Source organism: Lissotriton vulgaris, chromosome 1_1 (assembly GCF_964263255.1).
Source record: "Lissotriton vulgaris chromosome 1_1, aLisVul1.2, whole genome shotgun sequence".
NCBI classification, from domain to species: domain Eukaryota; kingdom Metazoa; phylum Chordata; class Amphibia; order Caudata; family Salamandridae; genus Lissotriton; species Lissotriton vulgaris.
The window spans coordinates 235,232,954-235,258,432 of NC_141685.1; the positions used below are offsets into that span (position 1 = coordinate 235,232,954).

At 39.8% G+C, this 25,479-nt stretch overlaps 8 non-coding genes across 8 annotated transcripts; all 8 read right to left on the reverse strand.

The window, feature by feature from the left end:
- Positions 1 to 8,073: 8,073 nt before the first annotated feature.
- On the reverse strand, positions 8,074 to 8,146 carry TRNAK-CUU (transfer RNA lysine (anticodon CUU)). The gene has a single exon. It is a non-coding gene; the product is annotated as a tRNA-Lys (tRNA).
- Positions 8,147 to 11,875: 3,729 nt separating this feature from the next.
- On the reverse strand, positions 11,876 to 11,948 carry TRNAA-AGC (transfer RNA alanine (anticodon AGC)). Its single transcript has one exon. It is a non-coding gene; the product is annotated as a tRNA-Ala (tRNA).
- Positions 11,949 to 12,927: 979 nt separating this feature from the next.
- Positions 12,928 to 13,000, reverse strand: TRNAA-AGC (transfer RNA alanine (anticodon AGC)). Its single transcript has one exon. It is a non-coding gene; the product is annotated as a tRNA-Ala (tRNA).
- Positions 13,001 to 13,978: 978 nt separating this feature from the next.
- TRNAA-AGC (transfer RNA alanine (anticodon AGC)) lies at positions 13,979 to 14,051 on the reverse strand. The gene has a single exon. It is a non-coding gene; the product is annotated as a tRNA-Ala (tRNA).
- A 978-nt stretch (positions 14,052 to 15,029) lies between these two features.
- Positions 15,030 to 15,102, reverse strand: TRNAA-AGC (transfer RNA alanine (anticodon AGC)). Its single transcript has one exon. It is a non-coding gene; the product is annotated as a tRNA-Ala (tRNA).
- Positions 15,103 to 17,129: 2,027 nt separating this feature from the next.
- On the reverse strand, positions 17,130 to 17,202 carry TRNAA-AGC (transfer RNA alanine (anticodon AGC)). Its single transcript has one exon. It is a non-coding gene; the product is annotated as a tRNA-Ala (tRNA).
- A 2,027-nt stretch (positions 17,203 to 19,229) lies between these two features.
- TRNAA-AGC (transfer RNA alanine (anticodon AGC)) lies at positions 19,230 to 19,302 on the reverse strand. Its single transcript has one exon. It is a non-coding gene; the product is annotated as a tRNA-Ala (tRNA).
- A 3,083-nt stretch (positions 19,303 to 22,385) lies between these two features.
- On the reverse strand, positions 22,386 to 22,458 carry TRNAA-AGC (transfer RNA alanine (anticodon AGC)). Its single transcript has one exon. It is a non-coding gene; the product is annotated as a tRNA-Ala (tRNA).
- Between the last annotated feature and the right edge of the window lie 3,021 nt (positions 22,459 to 25,479).

Here is a 25,479-nt window from a genome sequence, read left to right on the forward strand (position 1 = left end):
GAAAATCAAATCCTGGATATTCCTCTACTCTTGTTTTGCAAGGAAAGCCTGATTTATACATACTTCAGAGGACAGAGTGTCAAAAGAAAATAAGAGAAAATGAAAACGGAAGTTGTGAGAACTTCATTTTGAGATTGCATAAGAATTCAAATTCCTCTCACATGCTAAAGAATACCTGAACCCTTTTGATTAAACCACTTTAGTTGTTATAATGAGACCATATTTGAAAGCCATCTGTGATTTTTCTGTTCTTACTCTGCAATGACCATGGGCAATGACAAGTTAAAAATAAAATGTATGCAAATTTTATAATGGAGAATGCGGGCATCAACCCCGCTACCTCTCGCATGCTAAGCGAGCGCTCTACCATTTGAGCTAATTATCCTGAGTGTTTAATCTGCATAACATGAAAAAAGTAACCTCACTGCCTTCCACACTTTATTTGCAGTCCAATTGCCCATAACAGTGTTCAGTTCACTCCTAACTTATGCCTTACCTCCACTTATGGGATGTTTTACAGTTCAGGTTGGCCTGTTTACTACTCGAATATGAGTGATATTGTGGTGTGTTCATCTAGACTCATACCCTACCTAATCTTGAAGTTAAATTTCCCACCAATGAGAAACCAAGGGAGATACCATTTTTGATAGTTATTGCATGTCTAATGCAAGAATAATCACCAGATTATGAGAGTCCAGCAAAAATTACTCATTTTCGCCCAACGTGGGGCTCAAACCCACGACCCTGAGATTAAGAGTCTCATGCTCTACCGACTGAGCTAGCCGGGCTCCCACTTCAAGATGGTATGCAGACTAATCATTTTTTATGAAGGAAATCCATTCCTGGACAATTTTTGGGAGTTATTGCAGGTCTAATGCAAGATTAATCTCCATATTATGAGAGTCAATGCAATATTCAGGCAAAAATTACTCGTTTTCGCCCAACGTGGGGCTCGAACTCACGACCCTGAGATTAAGAGTCTCATGCTCTAGCGACTGAGCTAGCCGGGCTCCCTCCTTAAGACAGTATGCAGACCAATCCCTTTTTGTGAAAAAAATCAAATCCTGGATATTCCTCTACTCTTGTTTTGCAAGGAAAGCCAGATTTATACATCCTTCAGAGGACAGAGTGTCAAAAAAAATAAGAGAAAATGAAAATGGAAGTTGTGAGAACTTCATTTTGAGATTGCAGAAGAATTCAAATTCCTCTCACATGCTAAAGAATACCTTAACCCTTTTGATTAAACCACTTTAGTTGTTATAATGAGACCATATTTGAAAGCCATCTGTGATTTTTCTGTTCTTACTCTGCAATGACCATGGGCAATGACAAGTTAAAAATAAAATGTATGCAAATTTTATAATGGAGAATGCGGGCATCAATCCCGCTACCTCTCGCATGCTAAGCGAGCGCTCTACCATTTGAGCTAATTCCCCTTTGTGTTTAATCTGCATAACATGAAAAAAGTAACCTCACTGCCTTCCACACTTTATTTGAAGTCCAATTGCCCATAACAGTGTTCAGTTCACTCCTAACTTATGCCTTACCTCCACTTATGGGATGTTTTACAGTTCAGGTTGGCCTGTTTACTACTCGATTATGAGTGATATTGTGGTGTGTTCATCTAGACTCATACTCTACCTAATCTTGAAGTTAAATTTCCCACCAATGAGAAACCAAGGGAGATACCATTTTTGATAGTTATTGCATGTCTAATGCAAGAATAATCACCAGATTATGAGAGTCCAGCAAAAATTACTCATTTTCGCCCAACGTGGGGCTCAAACCCACGACCCTGAGATTAAGAGTCTCATGCTCTACCGACTGAGCTAGCCGGGCTCCCACTTCAAGATGGTATGCAGACTAATCATTTTTTATGAAGGAAATCCATTCCTGGACAATTTTTGGGAGTTATTGCAGGTCTAATGCAAGATTAATCTCCATATTATGAGAGTCAATGCAATATTCAGGCAAAAATTACTCGTTTTCGCCCATCGTGGGGCTCGAACCCACGACCCTGAGATTAAGAGTCTCATGCTCTACCGACTGAGCTAGCCGGGCTCCCTCCTTAAGACAGTATGCAGACCAATCCCTTTTTGTGAAGAAAATCAAATCCTGGATATTCCTCTACTCTTGTTTTGCAAGGAAAGCCTGATTTATACATCCTTCAGAGGACAGAGTGTCAAAAAAAAATAAGAGAAAATGAAAACGGAAGTTGTGAGAACTTCATTTTGAGATTGCAAAAGAATTCAAATTCCTCTCACATGCTAAAGAATACCTGAACCCTTTTGATTAAACCACTTTAGTTGTTATAATGAGACCATATTTGAAAGCCATCTGTGATTTTTCTGTTCTTACTCTGCAATGACCATGGGCAATGACAAGTTAAAAATAAAATGTATGCAAATTTTATAATGGAGAATGCGGGCATCAACCCCACTACCTCTCGCATGCTAAGCGAGCGCTCTACCATTTGAGCTAATTCCCCTGAGTGTTTAATCTGCATAACATGAAAAAAGTAACCTCACTGCCTTCCACACTTTATTTGCAGTCCAATTGCCCATAACAGTGTTCAGTTCACTCCTAACTTATGCCTTACCTCCACTTATGGGATGTTTTACAGTTCAGGTTGGCCTGTTTACTACTCGAATATGAGTGATATTGTGGTGTGTTCATCTAGACTCATACCCTACCTAATCTTGAAGTTAAATTTCCCACCAATGAGAAACCAAGGGAGATACCATTTTTGATAGTTATTGCATGTCTAATGCAAGAATAATCACCAGATTATGAGAGTCCAGCAAAAATTACTCATTTTCGCCTAACGTGGGGCTCAAACCCACGACCCTGAGATTAAGAGTCTCATGCTCTACCGACTGAGCTAGCCGGGCTCCCACTTCAAGATGGTATGCAGACTAATCATTTTTTATGAAGGAAATCCATTCCTGGACAATTTTTGGGAGTTATTGCAGGTCTAATGCAAGATTAATCTCCATATTATGAGAGTCAATGCAATATTCAGGCAAAAATTACTCGTTTTCGCCCAACGTGGGGCTCGAACTCACGACCCTGAGATTAAGAGTCTCATGCTCTAGCGACTGAGCTAGCCGGGCTCCCTCCTTAAGACAGTATGCAGACCAATCCCTTTTTGTGAAAAAAATCAAATCCTGGATATTCCTCTACTCTTGTTTTGCAAGGAAAGCCAGATTTATACATCCTTCAGAGGACAGAGTGTCAAAAAAAATAAGAGAAAATGAAAATGGAAGTTGTGAGAACTTCATTTTGAGATTGCAGAAGAATTCAAATTCCTCTCACATGCTAAAGAATACCTGAACCCTTTTGATTAAACCACTTTAGTTGTTATATTGAGACCATATTTGAAAGCCATCTGTGATTTTTCTGTTCTTACTCTGCAATGACCATGGGCAATGACAAGTTAAAAATAAAATGTATGCACATTTTATAATGGAGAATGCGGGCATCGATCCCGCTAACTCTCGCATGCTAAGCGAGCACTCTACCATTTGAGCTAATTCCCCTGTGTGTTTAATCTGCATAACATGAAAAAAGTAACCTCACTGCCTTCCACACTTTATTTGCAGTCCAATTGCCCATAACAGTGTTCAGTTCACTCCTAACTTATGCCTTACCTCCACTTATGGGATGTTTTACAGTTCAGGTTGGCCTGTTTACTACTCGAATATGAGTGATATTTTGGTGTGTTCATCTAGACTCATACCCTACCTAATCTTGAAGTTAAATTTCCCACCAATGAGAAACCAAGGGAGATACCATTTTTGATAGTTATTGCATGTCTAATGCAAGAATAATCACCAGATTATGAGAGTCCAGCAAAAATTACTCATTTTCGCCCAACGTGGGGCTCGAACCCACGACCCTGAGATTAAGAGTCTCATGCTCTACCGACTGAGCTAGCCGGGCTCCCACTTCAAGATGGTATGTAGACTAATCATTTTTTATGACGGAAATCCATTCCTGGACAATTTTTGGGAGTTATTGCAGGTCTAATGCAAGATTAATCTCCATATTATGAGAGTCAATGCAATATTCAGGAAAAAATTACTCGTTTTCGCCCAACGTGGGGCTCTAACCCACGACCCTGAGATTAAGAGTCTCATGCTCTACCGACTGAGCTAGCCGGGCTCCCTCCTTAAGACAGTATGCAGACCAATCCCTTTTTGTGAAAAAAATCCAATCCTGGATATTCCTCTACTCTTGTTTTGCAAGGAAAGCCAGATTTATACATCCTTCAGAGGACAGAGTGTCAAAAAAAATAAGAGAAAATGAAAACGGAAGTTGTGAGAACTTCATTTTGAGATTGCATAAGAATTCAAATTCCTCTCACATGCTAAAGAATACCTTAACCCTTTTGATTAAACCACTTTAGTTGTTATAATGAGACCATATTTGAAAGCCATCTGTGATTTTTCTGTTCTTACTCTGCAATGACCATGGGCAATGACAAGTTAAAAATAAAATGTATGCAAATTTTATAATGGAGAATGCGGGCATCAATCCCGCTACCTCTCGCATGCTAAGCGAGCGCTCTACCATTTGAGCTAATTCCCCTTTGTGTTTAATCTGCATAACATGAAAAAAGTAACCTCACTGCCTTCCACACTTTATTTGAAGTCCAATTGCCCATAACAGTGTTCAGTTCACTCCTAACTTATGCCTTACCTCCACTTATGGGATGTTTTACAGTTCAGGTTGGCCTGTTTACTACTCGATTATGAGTGATATTGTGGTGTGTTCATCTAGACTCATACTCTACCTAATCTTGAAGTTAAATTTCCCACCAATGAGAAACCAAGGGAGATACCATTTTTGATAGTTATTGCATGTCTAATGCAAGAATAATCACCAGATTATGAGAGTCCAGCAAAAATTACTCATTTTCGCCCAACGTGGGGCTCGAACCCACGACCCTGAGATTAAGAGTCTCATGCTCTACCGACTGAGCTAGCCGGGCTCCCGCTTCAAGATGGTATGCAGACTAATCATTTTTTATGAAGGAAATCCATTCCTGGACAATTTTTGGGAGTTATTGCAGGTCTAATGCAAGATTAATCTCCATATTATGAGAGTCAATGCAATATTCAGGCAAAAATTACTCGTTTTCGCCCAACGTGGGGCTCGAACCCACGACCCTGAGATTAAGAGTCTCATGCTCTACCGACTGAGCTAGCCGGGCTCCCTCCTTAAGACAGTATGCAGACCAATCCCTTTTTGTGAAAAAAATCACATCCTGGATATTCCTCTAATCTTGTTTTGCAAGGAAAGCCAGATTTATACATCCTTCAGAGGACAGAGTGTCAAAAAAAATAAGAGAAAATGAAAATGGAAGTTGTGAGAACTTCATTTTGAGATTGCATAAGAATTCAAATTCCTCTCACATGCTAAAGAATACCTGAACCCTTTTGATTAAACCACTTTAGTTGTTATATTGAGACCATATTTGAAAGCCATCTGTGATTTTTCTGTTCTTACTCTGCAATGACCATGGGCAATGACAAGTTAAAAATAAAATGTATGCAAATTTTATAATGGAGAATGCGGGCATCGATCCCGCTACCTCTCGCATGCTAAGCGAGCACTCTACCATTTGAGCTAATTCCCCTGTGTGTTTAATCTGCATAACATGAAAAAAGTAACCTCACTGCCTTCCACACTTTATTTGCAGTCCAATTGCCCATAACAGTGTTCAGTTCACTCCTAACTTATGCCTTACCTCCACTTATGGGATGTTTTACAGTTCAGGTTGGCCTGTTTACTACTCGAATATGAGTGATATTGTGGTGTGTTCATCTAGACTCATACCCTACCTAATCTTGAAGTTAAATTTCCCACCAATGAGAAACCAAGGGAGATACCATTTTTGATAGTTATTGCATGTCTAATGCAAGAATAATCACCAGATTATGAGAGTCCAGCAAAAATTACTCATTTTCGCCCAACGTGGGGCTCGAACCCACGACCCTGAGATTAAGAGTCTCATGCTCTACCGACTGAGCTAGCCGGGCTCCCACTTCAAGATGGTATGCAGACTAATCATTTTTTATGAAGGAAATCCATTCCTGGACACTTTTTGGGAGTTATTGCAGGTCTAATGCAAGATTAATCTCCATATTATGAGAGTCAATGCAATATTCAGGCAAAAATTACTCGTTTTCGCCCAACGTGGGGCTCGAACCCACGACCCTGAGATTAAGAGTCTCATGCTCTACCGACTGAGCTAGCCGGGCTCCCTCCTTAAGACAGTATGCAGACCAATCCCTTTTTGTGAAAAAAATCAAATCCTGGATATTCCTCTACTCTTGTTTTGCAAGGAAAGCCAGATTTATACATCCTTCAGAGGACAGAGTGTAAAAAAAAATAAGAGAAAATGAAAATGGAAGTTGTGAGAACTTCATTTTGAGATTGCATAAGAATTCAAATTCCTCTCACATGCTAAAGAATACCTGAACCCTTTTGATTAAACCACTTTAGTTGTTATAATGAGACCATATTTGAAAGCCATCTGTGATTTTTCTGTTCTTACTCTGCAATGACCATGGGCAATGACAAGTTAAAAATAAAATGTATGCAAATTTTATAATGGAGAATGCGGGCATCGATCCCGCTACCTCTCGCATACTAAGCGAGCGCTCTACCATTTGAGCTAATTCCCCTTTGTGTTTAATCTGCATAACATGAAAAAAGTAACCTCACTGCCTTCCACACTTTATTTGAAGTCCAATTGCCCATAACAGTGTTCAGTTCACTCCTAACTTATGCCTTACCTCCACTTATGGGATGTTTTACAGTTCAGGTTGGCCTGTTTACTACTCGATTATGAGTGATATTGTGGTGTGTTCATCTAGACTCATACTCTACCTAATCTTGAAGTTAAATTTCCCACCAATGAGAAACCAAGGGAGATACCATTTTTGATAGTTATTGCATGTCTAATGCAAGAATAATCACCAGATTATGAGAGTCCAGCAAAAATTACTCATTTTCGCCCAACGTGGGGCTCGAACCCACGACCCTGAGATTAAGAGTCTCATGCTCTACCGACTGAGCTAGCCGGGATCCCGCTTCAAGATGGTATGCAGACTAATCATTTTTTATGAAGGAAATCCATTCCTGGACAATTTTTGGGAGTTATTGCAGGTCTAATGCAAGATTAATCTCCATATTATGAGAGTCAATGCAATATTCAGGCAAAAATTACTCGTTTTCGCCCAACGTGGGGCTCGAACCCACGACCCTGAGATTAAGAGTCTCATGCTCTACCGACTGAGCTAGCCGGGCTCCCTCCTTAAGACAGTATGCAGACCAATCCCTTTTTGTGAAAAAAATCAAATCCTGGATATTCCTCTACTCTTGTTTTGCAAGGAAAGCCAGATTTATACATCCTTCAGAGGACAGAGTGTCAAAAAAAATAAGAGAAAATGAAAATGGAAGTTGTGAGAACTTCATTTTGAGATTGCATAAGAATTCAAATTCCTCTCACATGCTAAAGAATACCTGAACCCTTTTGATTAAACCACTTTAGTTGTTATATTGAGACCATATTTGAAAGCCATCTGTGATTTTTCTGTTCTTACTCTGCAATGACCATGGGCAATGACAAGTTAAAAATAAAATGTATGCAAATTTTATAATGGAGAATGCGGGCATCGATCCCGCTACCTCTCGCATGCTAAGCGAGCACTCTACCATTTGAGCTAATTCCCCTGTGTGTTTAATCTGCATAACATGAAAAAAGTAACCTCACTGCCTTCCACACTTTATTTGCAGTCCAATTGCCCATAACAGTGTTCAGTTCACTCCTAACTTATGCCTTACCTCCACTTATGGGATGTTTTACAGTTCAGGTTGGCCTGTTTACTACTCGAATATGAGTGATATTGTGGTGTGTTCATCTAGACTCATACCCTACCTAATCTTGAAGTTAAATTTCCCACCAATGAGAAACCAAGGGAGATACCATTTTTGATAGTTATTGCATGTCTAATGCAAGAATAATCACCAGATTATGAGAGTCCAGCAAAAATTACTCATTTTTGCCCAACGTGGGGCTCGAACCCACGACCCTGAGATTAAGAGTCTCATGCTCTACCGACTGAGCTAGCCGGGCTCCCACTTCAAGATGGTATGCAGACTAATCATTTTTTATGAAGGAAATCCATTCCTGGACAATTTTTGGGAGTTATTGCAGGTCTAATGCAAGATTAATCTCCATATTATGAGAGTCAATGCAATATTCAGGCAAAAATTACTCGTTTTCGCCCAACGTGGGGCTCGAACCCACGACCCTGAGATTAAGAGTCTCATGCTCTACCGACTGAGCTAGCCGGGCTCCCTCCTTAAGACAGTATGCAGACCAATCCCTTTTTGTGAAGAAAATCAAATCCTGGATATTCCTCTACTCTTGTTTTGCAAGGAAAGCCTGATTTATACATCCTTCAGAGGACAGAGTGTCAAAAAAAAATAAGAGAAAATGAAAACGGAAGTTGTGAGAACTTCATTTTGAGATTGCATAAGAATTCAAATTCCTCTCACATGCTAAAGAATACCTGAACCCTTTTGATTAAACCACTTTAGTTGTTATAATGAGACCATATTTGAAAGCCATCTGTGATTTTTCTGTTCTTACTCTGCAATGACCATGGGCAATGACAAGTTAAAAATAAAATGTATGCAAATTTTATAATGGAGAATGCGGGCATCGATCCCGCTACCTCTCGCATGCTAAGCGAGCACTCTACCATTTGAGCTAATTCCCCTGTGTGTTTAATCTGCATAACATGAAAAAAGTAACCTCACTGCCTTCCACACTTTATTTGCTGTCCAATTGCCCATAACAGTGTTCAGTTCACTCCTAACTTATGCCTTACCTCCACTTATGGGATGTTTTACAGTTCAGGTTGGCCTGTTTACTACTCGAATATGAGTGATATTGTGGTGTGTTCATCTAGACTCATACCCTACCTAATCTTGAAGTTAAATTTCCCACCAATGAGAAACCAAGGGAGATACCATTTTTGATAGTTATTGCATGTCTAATGCAAGAATAATCACCAGATTATGAGAGTCCAGCAAAAATTACTCATTTTCGCCCAACGTGGGGCTCAAACCCACGACCCTGAGATTAAGAGTCTCATGCTCTACCGACTGAGCTAGCCGGGCTCCCACTTCAAGATGGTATGCAGACTAATCATTTTTTATGAAGGAAATCCATTCCTGGACAATTTTTGGGAGTTATTGCAGGTCTAATGCAAGATTAATCTCCATATTATGAGAGTCAATGCAATATTCAGGCAAAAATTACTCGTTTTCGCCCAACGTGGGGCTCAAACCCACGACCCTGAGATTAAGAGTCTCATGCTCTACCGACTGAGCTAGCCGGGCTCCCTCCTTAAGACAGTATGCAGACCAATCCCTTTTTGTGAAGAAAATCAAATCCTGGATATTCCTCTACTCTTGTTTTGCAAGGAAAGCCTGATTTATACATCCTTCAGAGGACAGAGTGTCAAAAGAAAATAAGAGAAAATGAAAACGGAAGTTGTGAGAACTTCATTTTGAGATTGCATAAGAATTCAAATTCCTCTCACATGCTAAAGAATACCTGAACCCTTTTGATTAAACCACTTTAGTTGTTATAATGAGACCATATTTGAAAGCCATCTGTGATTTTTCTGTTCTTACTCTGCAATGACCATGGGCAATGACAAGTTAAAAATAAAATCTATGCAAATTTTATAATGGAAAATGCGGGCATCAACCCCGCTACCTCTCGCATGCTAAGCGAGCGCTCTACCATTTGAGCTAATTCCCCTGAGTGTTTAATCTGCATAACATGAAAAAAGTAACCTCACTGCCTTCCACACTTTATTTGCAGTCCAATTGCCCATAACAGTGTTCAGTTCACTCCTAACTTATGCCTTACCTCCACTTATGGGATGTTTTACAGTTCAGGTTGGCCTGTTTACTACTCGAATATGAGTGATATTGTGGTGTGTTCATCTAGACTCATACCCTACCTAATCTTGAAGTTAAATTTCCCACCAATGAGAAACCAAGGGAGATACCATTTTTGATAGTTATTGCATGTCTAATGCAAGAATAATCACCAGATTATGAGAGTCCAGCAAAAATGACTCATTTTCGCCCAACGTGGGGCTCAAACCCACGACCCTGAGATTAAGAGTCTCATGCTCTACCGACTGAGCTAGCCGGGCTCCCACTTCAAGATGGTATGCAGACTAATCATTTTTTATGAAGGAAATCCATTCCTGGATAATTTTTGGGAGTTATTGCAGGTCTAATGCAAGATTAATCTCCATATTATGAGAGTCAATGCAATATTCAGGCAAAAATTACTCGTTTTCGCCCAACATGGGGCTCGAACTCACGACCCTGAGATTAAGAGTCTCATGCTCTAGCGACTGAGCTAGCCGGGCTCCCTCCTTAAGACAGTATGCAGACCAATCCCTTTTTGTGAAAAAAATCAAATCCTGGATATTCCTCTACTCTTGTTTTGCAAGGAAAGCCAGATTTATACATCCTTCAGAGGACAGAGTGTCAAAAAAAATAAGAGAAAATGAAAATGGAAGTTGTGAGAACTTCATTTTGAGATTGCAGAAGAATTCAAATTCCTCTCACATGCTAAAGAATACCTGAACCCTTTTGATTAAACCACTTTAGTTGTTATATTGAGACCATATTTGAAAGCCATCTGTGATTTTTCTGTTCTTACTCTGCAATGACCATGGGCAATGACAAGTTAAAAATAAAATGTATGCACATTTTATAATGGAGAATGCGGGCATCGATCCCGCTACCTCTCGCATGCTAAGCGAGCACTCTACCATTTGAGCTAATTCCCCTGTGTGTTTAATCTGCATAACATGAAAAAAGTAACCTCACTGCCTTCCACACTTTATTTGCAGTCCAATTGCCCATAACAGTGTTCAGTTCACTCCTAACTTATGCCTTACCTCCACTTATGGGATGTTTTACAGTTCAGGTTGGCCTGTTTACTACTCGAATATGAGTGATATTTTGGTGTGTTCATCTAGACTCATACCCTACCTAATCTTGAAGTTAAATTTCCCACCAATGAGAAACCAAGGGAGATACCATTTTTGATAGTTATTGCATGTCTAATGCAAGAATAATCACCAGATTATGAGAGTCCAGCAAAAATTACTCATTTTCGCCCAACGTGGGGCTCGAACCCACGACCCTGAGATTAAGAGTCTCATGCTCTACCGACTGAGCTAGCCGGGCTCCCACTTCAAGATGGTATGTAGACTAATCATTTTTTATGACGGAAATCCATTCCTGGACAATTTTTGGGAGTTATTGCAGGTCTAATGCAAGATTAATCTCCATATTATGAGAGTCAATGCAATATTCAGGAAAAAATTACTCGTTTTCGCCCAACGTGGGGCTCTAACCCACGACCCTGAGATTAAGAGTCTCATGCTCTACCGACTGAGCGAGCCGGGCTCCCTCCTTAAGACAGTATGCAGACCAATCCCTTTTTGTGAAAAAAATCCAATCCTGGATATTCCTCTACTCTTGTTTTGCAAGAAAAGCCAGATTTATACATCCTTCAGAGGACAGAGTGTCAAAAAAAATAAGAGAAAATGAAAACGGAAGTTGTGAGAACTTCATTTTGAGATTGCATAAGAATTCAAATTCCTCTCACATGCTAAAGAATACCTGAACCCTTTTGATTAAACCACTTTAGTTGTTATAATGAGACCATATTTGAAAGCAATCTGTGATTTTTCTGTTCTTACTCTGCAATGACCTTGGCAATGACAAGTTAAAAATAAAATGTATGCAAATTTTATAATGGAGAATGCGGGCATCGATCCCGCTACCTCTCGCATGCTAAGCGAGCGCTCTACCATTTGAGCTAATTCCCCTGTGTGTTTAATCTGTATAACATGAAAAAAGTAACCTCACTGCCTTCCACACTTTATTTGAAGTCCAATTGCCCATAACAGTGTTCAGTTCACTCCTAACTTATGCCTTACCTCCACTTATGGGATGTTTTACAGTTCAGGTTGGCCTGTGTACTACTCGAATATGAGTGATATTGTGGTGTGTTCATCTGGACTCATACCCTACCTAATCTTGAAGTTAAATTTCCCACCAATGAGAAACCAAGGGAGATACCATTTTTGATAGTTATTGCATGTCTAATGCAAGAATAATCACCAGATTATGAGAGTCCAGCAAAAATTACTCATTTTCGCCCAACGTGGGGCTCAAACCCACGACCCTGAGATTAAGAGTCTCATGCTCTACCGACTGAGCTAGCCGGGCTCCCACTTCAAGATGGTATGCAGACTAATCATTTTTTATGAAGGAAATCCATTCCTGGACAATTTTTGGGAGTTATTGCAGGTCTAATGCAAGAATAATCTCCATATTATGAGAGTCAATGCAATATTCAGGCAAAAATTACTCGTTTTCGCCCAACGTGGAGCTCGAACCCACAACCCTGAGATTAAGAGTCTCATGCTCTACCGACTGAGCTAGCCGGGCTCCCTCCTTAAGACAGTATGCAGACCAATCCCTTTTTGTGAAAAAAATCAAATCCTGGATATTCCTCTACTCTTGTTTTGCAAGGAAAGCCAGATTTATACATCCTTCAGAGGACAGAGTGTCAAAAAAAAATAAGAGAAAATGAAAATGGAAGTTGTGAGAACTTCATTTTGAGATTGCATAAGAATTCAAATTCCTCTCACATGCTAAAGAATACCTGAACCCTTTTGATTAAACCACTTTAGTTGTTATAATGAGACCATATTTGAAAGCCATCTGTGATTTTTCTGTTCTTACTCTGCAATGACCATGGGCAATGACAAGTTAAAAATAAAATGTATGCAAATTTTATAATGGAGAATGCGGGCATCGATCCCGCTACCTCTCGCATGCTAAGCGAGCGCTCTACCATTTGAGCTAATTCCCCTGTGTGTTTAATCTGCCTAACATGAAAAAAGTAACCTCACTGCCTTCCACACTTTATTTGAAGTCCAATTGCCCATAACAGTGTTCAGTTCACTCCTAACTTATGCCTTACCTCCACTTATGGGATGTTTTACAGTTCAGGTTGGCCTGTTTACTACTCGATTATGAGTGATATTGTGGTGTGTTCATCTAGACTCATACCCTACCTAATCTTGAAGTTAAATTTCCCACCAATGAGAAACCAAGGGAGATACCATTTTTGATAGTTATTGCATGTCTAATGCAAGAATAATCACCAGATTATGAGAGTCCAGCAAAAATTACTCATTTTCGCCCAACGTGGGGCTCGAACCCACGACCCTGAGATTAAGAGTCTCATGCTCTACCGACTGAGCTAGCCGGGCTCCCACTTCAAGATGGTATGTAGACTAATCATTTTTTATGACGGAAATCCATTCCTGGACAATTTTTGGGAGTTATTGCAGGTCTAATGCAAGATTAATCTCCATATTATGAGAGTCAATGCAATATTCAGGAAAAAATTACTCGTTTTCGCCCAACGTGGGGCTCTAACCCACGACCCTGAGATTAAGAGTCTCATGCTCTACCGACTGAGCGAGCCGGGCTCCCTCCTTAAGACAGTATGCAGACCAATCCCTTTTTGTGAAAAAAATCCAATCCTGGATATTCCTCTACTCTTGTTTTGCAAGAAAAGCCAGATTTATACATCCTTCAGAGGACAGAGTGTCAAAAAAAAATAAGAGAAAATGAAAACGGAAGTTGTGAGAACTTCATTTTGAGATTGCATAAGAATTCAAATTCCTCTCACATGCTAAAGAATACCTGAACCCTTTTGATTAAACCACTTTAGTTGTTATAATGAGACCATATTTGAAAGCAATCTGTGATTTTTCTGTTCTTACTCTGCAATGACCTTGGCAATGACAAGTTAAAAATAAAATGTATGCAAATTTTATAATGGAGAATGCGGGCATCGATCCCGCTACCTCTCGCATGCTAAGCGAGCGCTCTACCATTTGAGCTAATTCCCCTGTGTGTTTAATCTGCATAACATGAAAAAAGTAACCTCACTGCCTTCCACACTTTATTTGAAGTCCAATTGCCCATAACAGTGTTCAGTTCACTCCTAACTTATGCCTTACCTCCACTTATGGGATGTTTTACAGTTCAGGTTGGCCTGTGTACTACTCGAATATGAGTGATATTGTGGTGTGTTCATCTGGACTCATACCCTACCTAATCTTGAAGTTAAATTTCCCACCAATGAGAAACCAAGGGAGATACCATTTTTGATAGTTATTGCATGTCTAATGCAAGAATAATCACCAGATTATGAGAGTCCAGCAAAAATTACTCATTTTCGCCCAACGTGGGGCTCAAACCCACGACCATGAGATTAAGAGTCTCATGCTCTACCGACTGAGCTAGCCGGGCTCCCACTTCAAGATGGTATGCAGACTAATCATTTTTTATGAAGGAAATCCATTCCTGGACAATTTTTGGGAGTTATTGCAGGTCTAATGCAAGAATAATCTCCATATTATGAGAGTCAATGCAATATTCAGGCAAAAATTACTCGTTTTCGCCCAACGTGGAGCTCGAACCCACAACCCTGAGATTAAGAGTCTCATGCTCTACCGACTGAGCTAGCCGGGCTCCCTCCTTAAGACAGTATGCAGACCAATCCCTTTTTGTGAAAAAAATCAAATCCTGGATATTCCTCTACTCTTGTTTTGCAAGGAAAGCCAGATTTATACATCCTTCAGAGGACAGAGTGTCAAAAAAAATAAGAGAAAATGAAAATGGAAGTTGTGAGAACTTCATTTTGAGATTGCATAAGAATTCAAATTCCTCTCACATGCTAAAGAATACCTGAACCCTTTTGTTTAAACCACTTTAGTTGTTATAATGAGACCATATTTGAAAGCCATCTGTGATTTTTCTGTTCTTACTCTGCAATGACCATGGGCAATGACAAGTTAAAAATAAAATGTATGCAAATTTTATAATGGAGAATGCGGGCATCGATCCCGCTACCTCTCGCATGCTAAGCGAGCGCTCTACCATTTGAGCTAATTCCCCTGTGTGTTTAATCTGCCTAACATGAAAAAAGTAACCTCACTGCCTTCCACACTTTATTTGAAGTCCAATTGCCCATAACAGTGTTCAGTTCACTCCTAACTTATGCCTTACCTCCACTTATGGGATGTTTTACAGTTCAGGTTGGCCTGTTTACTACTCGATTATGAGTGATATTGTGGTGTGTTCATCTAGACTCATACCCTACCTAATCTTGAAGTTAAATTTCCCACCAATGAGAAACCAAGGGAGATACCATTTTTGATAGTTATTGCATGTCTAATGCAAGAATAATCACCAGATTATGAGAGTCCAGCAAAAATTACTCATTTTCGCCCAACGTGGGGCTCAAACCCACGACCCTGAGATTAAGAGTCTCATGCTCTACCGACTGAGCTAGCCGGGCTCCCACTTCAAGATGGTATGCAGACTAATCATTTTTTATGAAGGAAATCCATTCCTGGACAATTTTTGGGAGTTATTGCAGGTCTAATGCAAGATTAATCTCCATATTATGAGAGTCAATGCAATATTCAGGCAAAAATTACTCGTTTTCGCCCAACGTGGGGCTCGAACTCACGACCCTGAGATAAAGAGTCTCATGCTCTAGCGACTGAGCTAGCCGGGCTCCCTCCTTAAGACAGTATGCAGACCAATCCCTTTTTGTGAAAAAAATCAAATCCTGGATATTCCTCTACTCTTGTTTTGCAAGGAAAGCCAGATTTATACATCCTTCAGAGGACAGAGTGTCAAAAAAATAAGAGAAAATGAAAATGGAAGTTGTGAGAACTTCATTTTGAGATTGCAGAAGAATTCAAATTCCTCTCACATGCTAAAGAATACCTGAACCCTTTTGATTAAACCACTTTAGTTGTTATATTGAGACCATATTTGAAAGCCATCTGTGATTTTTCTGTTCTTACTCTGCAATGACCATGGGCAATGACAAGTTAAAAATAAAATGTATGCAAATTTTATAATGGAGAATGCGGGCATCGACCCCGCTACCGCTCGCATGCTAAGCGAGCACTCTACCATTTGAGCTAATTCCCCTGTGTGTTTAAACTACATAACATGAAAAAAGTAACCTCACTGCCTTCCACACTTTATTTGCAGTCCAATTGCCCATAACAGTGTTCAGTTCACTCCTAACTTATGCCTTACCTCCACTTATGGGATGTTTTACAGTTCAGGTTGGCCTGTTTACTACTCGAATATGAGTGATATTGTGGTGTGTTCATCTAGACTCATACCCTACCTAATCTTGAAGTTAAATTTCCCACCAATGAGAAACCAAGGGAGATACCATTTTTGATAGTTATTGCATGTCTAATGCAAGAATAATCACCAGATTATGAGAGTCCAGCAAAAATTACTCATTTTCGCCCAATGTGGGGCTCGAACCCACGACCCTGAGATTAAGAGTCTCATGCTCTACCGACTGAGCTAGCCGGGCTCCCACTTCAAGATGGTATGCAGACTAATCATTTTTTATGACAGAAATCCATTCCTGGACAATTTTTGGGAGTTATTGCAGGTCTAATGCAAGATTAATCTCCATATTATGAGAGTCAATGCAATATTCAGGAAAAAATTACTCGTTTTCGCCCAACATGGGGCTCTAACCCACGACCCTGAGATTAAGAGTCTCATGCTCTACCGACTGAGCGAGCCGGGCTCCCTCCTTAAGACAGTATGCAGACCAATCCCTTTTTGTGAAAAAAATCAAATCCTGGATATTCCTCTACTCTTGTTTTGCAAGAAAAGCCAGATTTATACATCCTTCAGAGGACAGAGTGTCAAAAAAAATAAGAGAAAATGAAAACGGAAGTTGTGAGAACTTCATTTTGAGATTGCATAAGAATTCAAATTCCTCTCACATGCTAAAGAATACCTGAACCCTTTTGATTAAACCACTTTAGTTGTTATAATGAGACCATATTTGAAAGCAATCTGTGATTTTTCTGTTCTTACTCTGCAATGACCTTGGCAATGACAAGTTAAAAATAAAATGTATGCAAATTTTATAATGGAGAATGCGGGCATCGATCCCGCTACCTCTCGCATGCTAAGCGAGCGCTCTACCATTTGAGCTAATTCCCCTGTGTGTTTAATCTGCATAACATGAAAAAAGTAACCTCACTGCCTTCCACACTTTATTTGAAGTCCAATTGCCCATAACAGTGTTCAGTTCACTCCTAACTTATGCCTTACCTCCACTTATGGGATGTTTTACAGTTCAGGTTGGCCTGTTTACTACTCGATTATGAGTGATATTGTGGTGTGTTCATCTAGACTCATACCCTACCTAATCTTGAAGTTAAATTTCCCACCAATGAGAAACCAAGGGAGATACCATTTTTGATAGTTATTGCATGTCTAATGCAAGAATAATCACCAGATTATGAGAGTCCAGCAAAAATTACTCATTTTCGCCCAACGTGGGACTCAAACCCACGACCCTGAGATTAAGAGTCTCATGCTCTACCGACTGAGCTAGCCGGGCTCCCACTTCAAGATGGTATGCAGACTAATCATTTTTTATGAAGGAAATCCATTCCTGGACAATTTTTGGGAGTTATTGCAGGTCTAATGCAAGATTAATCTCCATATTATGAGAGTCAATGCAATATTCAGGCAAAAATTACTCGTTTTCGCCCAACGTGGGGCTCGAACTCACGACCCTGAGATTAAGAGTCTCATGCTCTAGCGACTGAGCTAGCCGGGCTCCCTCCTTAAGACAGTATGCAGACCAATCCCTTTTTGTGAAAAAAATCAAATCCTGGATATTCCTCTACTCTTGTTTTGCAAGGAAAGCCAGATTTATACATCCTTCAGAGGACAGAGTGTCAAAAAAATAAGAGAAAATGAAAATGGAAGTTGTGAGAACTTCATTTTGAGATTGCAGAAGAATTCAAATTCCTCTCACATGCTAAAGAATACCTGAACCCTTTTGATTAAACCACTTTAGTTGTTATATTGAGACCATATTTGAAAGCCATCTGTGATTTTTCTGTTCTTACTCTGCAATGACCATGGGCAATGACAAGTTAAAAATAAAATGTATGCAAATTTTATAATGGAGAATGCGGGCATCGATCCCGCTACCTCTCGCATGCTAAGCGAGCACTCTACCATTTGAGCTAATTCCCCTGTGTGTTTAAACTACATAACATGAAAAAAGTAACCTCACTGCCTTCCACACTTTATTTGCAGTCCAATTGCCCATAACAGTGTTCAGTTCACTCCTAACTTATGCCTTACCTCCACTTATGGGATGTTTTACAGTTCAGGTTGGCCTGTTTACTACTCGAATATGAGTGATATTGTGGTGTGTTCATCTAGACTCATACCCTACCTAATCTTGAAGTTAAATTTCCCACCAATGAGAAACCAAGGGAGATACCATTTTTGATAGTTATTGCATGTCTAATGCAAGAATAATCACCAGATTATGAGAGTCCAGCAAAAATTACTCATTTTCGCCCAACGTGGGGCTCGAACCCACGACCCTGAGATTAAGAGTCTCATGCTCTACCGACTGAGCTAGCCGGGCTCCCACTTCAAGATGGTATGCAGACTAATCATTTTTTATGACGGAAATCCATTCCTGGACAATTTTTGGGAGTTATTGCAGGTCTAATGCAAGATTAATCTCCATATTATGAGAGTCAATGCAATATTCAGGAAAAAATTACTCGTTTTCGCCCAACATGGGGCTCTAACCCACGACCCTGAGATTAAGAGTCTCATGCTCTACCGACTGAGCGAGCCGGGCTCCCTCCTTAAGACAGTATGCAGACCAATCCCTTTTTGTGAAAAAAATCAAATCCTGGATATTCCTCTACTCTTGTTTTGCAAGAAAAGCCAGATTTATACATCCTTCAGAGGACAGAGTGTCAAAAAAAATAAGAGAAAATGAAAACGGAAGTTGTGAGAACTTCATTTTGAGATTGCATAAGAAATCAAATTCCTCTCACATGCTAAAGAATACCTGAACCCTTTTGATTAAACCACTTTAGTTGTTATAATGAGACCATATTTGAAAGCAATCTGTGATTTTTCTGTTCTTACTCTGCAATGACCTTGGCAATGACAAGTTAAAAATAAAATGTATGCAAATTTTATAATGGAGAATGCGGGCATCGATCCCGCTACCTCTCGCATGCTAAGCGAGCGCTCTACCATTTGAGCTAATTCCCCTGTGTGTTTAATCTGCATAACATGAAAAAAGTAACCTCACTGCCTTCCACACTTTATTTGAAGTCCAATTGCCCATAACAGTGTTCAGTTCACTCCTAACTTATGCCTTACCTCCACTTATGGGATGTTTTACAGTTCAGGTTGGCCTGTTTACTACTCGAATATGAGTGATATTGTGGTGTGTTCATCTGGACTCATACCCTACCTAATCTTGAAGTTAAATTTCCCACCAATGAGAAACCAAGGGAGATACCATTTTTGATAGTTATTGCATGTCTAATGCAAGAATAATCACCAGATTATGAGAGTCCAGCAAAAATTACTCATTTTCTCCCAACGTGGGGCTCAAACCCACGACCCTGAGATTAAGAGTCTCATGCTCTACCGACTGAGCTAGCCGGGCTCCCACTTCAAGATGGTATGCAGACTAATCATTTTTTATGAAGGAAATCCATTCCTGGACAATTTTTGGGAGTTATTGCAGGTCTAATGCAAGATTAATCTCCATATTATGAGAGTCAATGCAATATTCAGGCAAAAATTACTCGTTTTCGCCCAACGTGGGGCTCGAACTCACGACCCTGAGATTAAGAGTCTCATGCTCTAGCGACTGAGCTAGCCGGGCTCCCTCCTTAAGACAGTATGCAGACCAATCCCTTTTTGTGAAAAAAATCAAATCCTGGATATTCCTCTACTCTTGTTTTGCAAGGAAAGCCAGATTTATATATCCTTCAGAGGACAGAGTGTCAAAAAAAATAAGAGAAAATGAAAATGGAAGTTGTGAGAACTTCATTTTGAGATTGCAGAAGAATTCAAATTCCTCTCACATGCTAAAGAATACCTGAACCCTTTTGATTAAACCACTTTAGTTGTTATATTGAGACCATATTTGAAAGCCATCTGTGATTTTTCTGTTCTTACTCTGCAATGACCATGGGGAATGACAAGTTAAAAATAAAATGTATGCAAATTTTATAATGGAGAATGCGGGCATCGATCCCGCTACCTCTCGCATGCTAAGCGAGCACTCTACCATTTGAGCTAATTCCCCTGTGTGTTTAATCTGCATAACATGAAAAAAGTAACCTCACTGCCTTCCACACTTTATTTGCAGTCCAATTGCCCATAACAGTGTTCAGTTCACTCCTAACTTATGCCTTACCTCCACTTATGGGATGTTTTACAGTTCAGGTTGGCCTGTTTACTACTATTCGAATATGAGTGATATTGTGGTGTGTTCATCTAGACTCATACCCTACCTAATCTTGAAGTTAAATTTCCCACCAATGAGAAACCAAGGGAGATACCATTTTTGATAGTTATTGCATGTCTAATGCAAGAATAATCACCAGATTATGAGAGTCCAGCAAAAATTACTCATTTTCGCCCAACGTGGGGCTCGAACCCACGACCCTGAGATTAAGAGTCTCATGCTCTACCGACTGAGCTAGCCGGGCTCCCACTTCAAGATGGTATGCAGACTAATCATTTTTTATGACGGAAATCCATTCCTGGACAAGTTTTTGGGAGTTATTGCAGGTCTAATGCAAGATTAATCTCCATATTATGAGAGTCAATGCAATATTCAGGAAAAAATTACTCGTTTTCGCCCAACATGGGGCTCTAACCCACGACCCTGAGATTAAGAGTCTCATGCTCTACCGACTGAGCGAGCCGGGCTCCCTCCTTAAGACAGTATGCAGACCAATCCCTTTTTGTGAAAAAAATCAAATCCTGGATATTCCTCTACTCTTGTTTTGCAAGAAAAGCCAGATTTATACATCCTTCAGAGGACAGAGTGTCAAAAAAAATAAGAGAAAATGAAAACGGAAGTTGTGAGAACTTCATTTTGAGATTGCATAAGAATTCAAATTCCTCTCACATGCTAAAGAATACCTGAACCCTTTTGATTAAACCACTTTAGTTGTTATAATGAGACCATATTTGAAAGCAATCTGTGATTTTTCTGTTCTTACCCTGCAATGACCTTGGCAATGACAAGTTAAAAATAAAATGTATGCAAATTTTATAATGGAGAATGCGGGCATCGATCCCGCTACCTCTCGCATGCTAAACGAGCGCTCTACCATTTGAGCTAATTCCCCTGTGTGTTTAATCTGCATAACATGAAAAAAGTAACCTCACTGCCTTCCACACTTTATTTGAAGTCCAATTGCCCATAACAGTGTTCAGTTCACTCCTAACTTATGCCTTACCTCCACTTATGGGATGTTTTACAGTTCAGGTTGGCCTGTTTACTACTCGAATATGAGTGATATTGTGGTGTGTTCATCTGGACTCATACCCTACCTAATCTTGAAGTTAAATTTCCCACCAATGAGAAACCAAGGGAGATACCATTTTTGATAGTTATTGCATGTCTAATGCAAGAATAATCACCAGATTATGAGAGTCCAGCAAAAATTACTCATTTTCGCCCAACGTGGGGCTCAAACCCACGACCCTGAGATTAAGAGTCTCATGCTCTACCGACTGAGCTAGCCGGGCTCCCACTTCAAGATGGTATGCAGACTAATCATTTTTTATGAAGGAAATCCATTCCTGGACAATTTTTGGGAGTTATTGCAGGTCTAATGCAAGAATAATCTCCATATTATGAGAGTCAATGCAATATTCAGGCAAAAATTACTCGTTTTCGCCCAATGTGGAGCTCGAACCCACAACCCTGAGATTAAGAGTCTCATGCTCTACCGACTGAGCTAGCCGGGCTCCCTCCTTAAGACAGTATGCAGACCAATCCCTTTTTGTGAAAAAAATCAAATCCTGGATATTCCTCTACTCTTGTTTTGCAAGGAAAGCCAGATTTATACATCCTTCAGAGGACAGAGTGTCAAAAAAAATAAGAGAAAATGAAAATGGAAGTTGTGAGAACTTCATTTTGAGATTGCATAAGAATTCAAATTCCTCTCACATGCTAAAGAATACCTGAACCCTTTTGATTAAACCACTTTAGTTGTTATAATGAGACCATATTTGAAAGCCATCTGTGATTTTTCTGTTCTTACTCTGCAATGACCATGGGCAATGACAAGTTAAAAATAAAATGTATGCAAATTTTATAATGGAGAATGCGGGCATCGATCCCGCTACCTCTCGCATGCTAAGCGAGCGCTCTACCATTTGAGCTAATTCCCCTGTGTGTTTAATCTGCCTAACATGAAAAAAGTAACCTCACTGCCTTCCACACTTTATTTGCAGTCCAATTGCCCATAACAGTGTTCAGTTCACTCCTAACTTATGCCTTACCTCCACTTATGGGATGTTTTACAGTTCAGGTTGGCCTGTTTACTACTCGAATATGAGTGATATTGTGGTGTGTTCATCTAGACTCATACCCTACCTAATCTTGAAGTTAAATTTCCCACCAATGAGAAACCAAGGGAGATACCATTTTTGATAGTTATTGCATGTCTAATGCAAGAATAATCACCAGATTATGAGAGTCCAGCAAAAATTACTCATTTTCACCCAACGTGGGGCTCAAACCCACGACCCTGAGATTAAGAGTCTCATGCTCTACCGACTGAGCTAGCCGGGCTCCCACTGCAAGATGGGATGCAGACTAATCCTTTTTTATGAAGGAAATCCATTCCTGGACAATTTTTGGGAGTTATTGCAGGTCTAATGCAAGATTAATCTCCATATTATGAGAGTCAATGCAATATTCAGGCAAAAATTACTCGTTTTCGCCCAACGTGGGGCTCGAACTCACGACCCTGAGATTAAGAGTCTCATGCTCTACCGACTGAGCTAGCCGTGCTCCCTCCTTAAGACAGTATGCAGACCAATCCCTTTTTGTGAAAAAAATCAAATCCTGGATATTCCTCTACTCTTGTTTTGCAAGGAAAGCCAGATTTATACATCCTTCAGAGGACAGAGTGTCAAGAAAAATAAGAGAAAATGAAAATGGAAGTTGTGAGAACTTCATTTTGAGATTGCAGAAGAATTCAAATTCCTCTCACATGCTAAAGAATACCTGAACCCTTTTGATTAAACCACTTTAGTTGTTATATTGAGACCATATTTGAAAGCCATCTGTGATTTTTCTGTTCTTACTCTGCAATGACCATGGGCAATGACAAGTTAAAAATAAAATGTATGCAAATTTTATAATGGAGAATGCGGGCATCGATCCCGCTACCTCTCGCATGCTAAGCGAGCACTCTACCATTTGAGCTAATTCCCCTGTGTGTTTAATCTGCATAACATGAAAAAAGTAACCTCACTGCCTTCCACACTTTATTTGCAGTCCAATTGCCCAAAACAGTGTTCAGTTCACTCCTAACTTATGCCTTACCTCCACTTATGGGATGTTTTACAGTTCAGGTTGGCCTGTTTACTACTCGAATATGAGTGATATTGTGGTGTGTTCATCTAGACTCATACCCTACCTAATCTTGAAGTTAAATTTCCCACCAATGAGAAACCAAGGGAGATACCATTTTTGATAGTTATTGCATGTCTAATGCAAGAATAATCACCAGATTATGAGAGTCCAGCAAAAATTACTCATTTTCGCCCAACGTGGGGCTCAAACCCACGACCCTGAGATTAAGAGTCTCATGCTCTACCGACTGAGCTAGCCGGGCTCCCACTTCAAGATGGTATGCAGACTAATCATTTTTTATGAAGGAAATCCATTCCTGGACAATTTTTGGGAGTTATTGCAGGTCTAATGCAAGATTAATCTCCATATTATGAGAGTCAATGCAATATTCAGGCAAAAATTACTCGTTTTCGCCCAACGTGGGGCTCGAACCCATGACCCTGAGATTAAGAGTCTCATGCTCTACCGACTGAGCTAGCCGGGCTCCCTCCTTAAGACAGCATGCAGACCAATCCCTTTTTGTGAAGAAAATCAAATCCTGGATATTCCTCTACTCTTGTTTTGCAAGGAAAGCCTGATTTATACATCCTTCAGAGGACAGAGTGTCAAAAAAAAATAAGAGAAAATGAAAACGGAAGTTGTGAGAACTTCATTTTGAGATTGCATAAGAATTCAAATTCCTCTCACATGCTAAAGAATACCTGAACCCTTTTGATTAAACCACTTTAGTTGTTATAATGAGACCATATTTGAAAGCCATCTGTGATTTTTCTGTTCTTACTCTGCAATGACCATGGGCAATGACAAGTTAAAAATAAAATGTATGCAAATTTTATAATGGAGAATGCGGGCATCAACCCCGCTACCTCTCGCATGCTAAGCGAGCGCTCTACCATTTGAGCTAATTCCCCTGAGTGTTTAATCTGCATAACATGAAAAAAGTAACCTCACTGCCTTCCACACTTTATTTGCAGTCCAATTGCCCATAACAGTGTTCAGTTCACTCCTAACTTATGCCTTACCTCCACTTATGGGATGTTTTACAGTTCAGGTTGGCCTGTTTACTACTCGAATATGAGTGATATTGTGGTGTGTTCATCTAGACTCATACCCTACCTAATCTTGAAGTTAAATTTCCCACCAATGAGAAACCAAGGGAGATACCATTTTTGATAGTTATTGCATGTCTAATGCAAGAATAATCACCAGATTATGAGAGTCCAGCAAAAGTTACTCATTTTCGCCCAACGTGGGGCTCAAACCCACGACCCTGAGATTAAGAGTCTCATGCTCTACCGACTGAGCTAGCCGGGCTCCCACTTCAAGATGGTATGCAGACTAATCATTTTTTATGACGGAAATCCATTCCTGGACAATTTTTGGGAGTTATTGCAGGTCTAATGCAAGATTAATCTCCATATTATGAGAGTCAATGCAATATTCAGGAAAAAATTACTCGTTTTCGCCCAACATGGGGCTCTAACCCACGACCCTGAGATTAAGAGTCTCATGCTCTACCGACTGAGCGAGCCGGGCTCCCTCCTTAAGACAGTATGCAGACCAATCCCTTTTTGTGAAAAAAATCAAATCCTGGATATTCCTCTACTCTTGTTTTGCAAGAAAAGCCAGATTTATACATCCTTCAGAGGACAGAGTGTCAAAAAAAATAAGAGAAAATGAAAACGGAAGTTGTGAGAACTTCATTTTGAGATTGCATAAGAATTCAAATTCCTCTCACATGCTAAAGAATACCTGAACCCTTTTGATTAAACCACTTTAGTTGTTATAATGAGACCATATTTGAAAGCAATCTGTGATTTTTCTGTTCT